The sequence below is a fragment of the Suricata suricatta genome, chromosome 16 (genome assembly GCF_006229205.1).
Source record: "Suricata suricatta isolate VVHF042 chromosome 16, meerkat_22Aug2017_6uvM2_HiC, whole genome shotgun sequence".
NCBI classification, from domain to species: Eukaryota; Metazoa; Chordata; class Mammalia; order Carnivora; family Herpestidae; genus Suricata; species Suricata suricatta.
The window spans coordinates 59,018,136-59,019,936 of NC_043715.1; the positions used below are offsets into that span (position 1 = coordinate 59,018,136).

At 63.5% G+C, this 1,801-nt stretch overlaps 1 pseudogene; it reads right to left on the bottom strand.

Moving 5' to 3' along the window:
• Positions 1-1,801, bottom strand: part of LOC115279935 — a 4,208-nt pseudogene that overhangs the window by 1,772 nt on the left and 635 nt on the right.

The window sequence follows — 1,801 nt, forward strand, 5'->3', positions numbered from 1 at the left end:
TCGGGCGCGGGGAGCGTCTCTGCGGGGAGGACACCGGCTGACCTGGCGTCGGGGGGGACGTCACGGGCCCCCCGCGGGAGCCCGGCCCCCTCGGCTCCCTCGCCGCCCGCCCGGCCTCCCCGGGTCTCCGGCGCGCCTCGGACACTGCTGCGCACTCTGACCGTCCAGGAAAACCGACGGGGCGGGGAGCTCAGGACACGCGGTCCCAGGAGCACGCGCGCTCCCCGCGGGCCTGACCCTCTCTCGGGGTCGACGCTCTGGGTGCGGGTTCCGCAGGCCGTGTGGTCCCCGCCTGTCCGCCTTCAACCAACACGGCTCCAGGGCGCTGCGCCCCTACTCTGCAGCCGGGGTCGGGAGGAAGCCCCGGGCAGGCGACGTCTGTGCCGGGCTTGCGCGTTGATCGTGTTTTCTTCGTGAAGTCTCGGTGTTGCCAAGCTGAATGCTCCATTCTCATCTGGCTAAACTGATGAGTCTGGATCGGGCCTCAGCCAGAGCTGTCCAGGACTGGGACCCTTCCCCGGGCCTCCCTCCCGCTCCCCTGGAAAGGGGCACTGTCGCCCATTCTGCTCCAGGCTGAACCGGGAAGCCGGTGGCCACCAGGCTTACCGTCGCTGAGCAGCAACTCGACGGGCTTACTGTCCCCGGACCGGGTTGGCAGCGGATAGCGGCAGGTGTAGAAGCCGCGGTCGCTCAGAGCCACTGAGTTCAGGTCAAAATAGAGGTTTCTGAGTCGGTGGAGGCAGCAGGCACTTCAAGCATCTCCTTGCCCCGCCTCAGCTGGAAGTGCACGTCTCTTAGGGGCACCATGCAGATGAATGTTGGTCTGGAGTTCAGGTTCATGATGACTGTAGAGTCTCCCCGATACTCAGCCAGGGTGGCAAAGGTGCGCCTGCAAGGTAGGGAGGGTCTCTGGGGCAGCATTAGCTGGTATGGAGGACCTCTATCCTTCCGGTGGGGGCTTGACACCACCCTTCCATGTGTCTCCCCCCAGGCCCTATGCCAGCTGGCAGCTCAGTGTTCAGCCAGGGTATGCTCCCCTAACCATGGGACCACTGTTTCCCAGACCCAGTCCTGGGCAAGGGGATTCAGGGTTGGAGGGCAAGGTAAACAAAGCTCTGGCCTCCAGGCGCCTCTTCCCCCCGGGAAGCCCTCTGGGATGGTCCGCACACTCACCGGGCTCTCTGACTGTCACGGTGGCACTAGGCTCAGGGTGCGCCTGCTGCATGGGTCCGGTAGCTGCAGCTGTAGTTCCCAGGCCGATGAACTGGGAAGGCGGCTTCTGCATCCGTGGGGGCCTCTGCCTCCTCCAGAAACTGGTCATCGCCTTCCAGCCTCAGCAGGAAGGTCACACCCCCTATTCTCCTGTGGCACAGCAGTTTCGTGTCCAGGCCAGGTGTGATCCAGGACACAGGCTGGGCTGAGAGCCAAGGTGGGGGCAGGGTCTCTGCGGGTGGAGCAGGGTCAATGGGTGGTTCTGCAGGAGACATGGGTGGCCCTGCTGCACCTGGCCTTCCACCCTCATGTGAGTGGAACCAGGGAAATGGAAGGCTCTGATGGAGGAAAGGGAGGCAGCGACACGGGGAGACAGAGATACGAAACACCAGAAATCTGTTCCAGGAAATGTGCTGGGCTTGTCCAAGCGCTTTCTGAGGACTCACTCATGCATTCCTCACAAGCTTCTGGGGTCAGCACGAGCATCGTCCTCATATTACAGATGCGGAAACGGGTCAGAGATGTCAGATGACTTGCGGATCCCCCCAGGCCAGAGAAGTGGGACCAGCAGACTGAGGAGTGGAGGAAG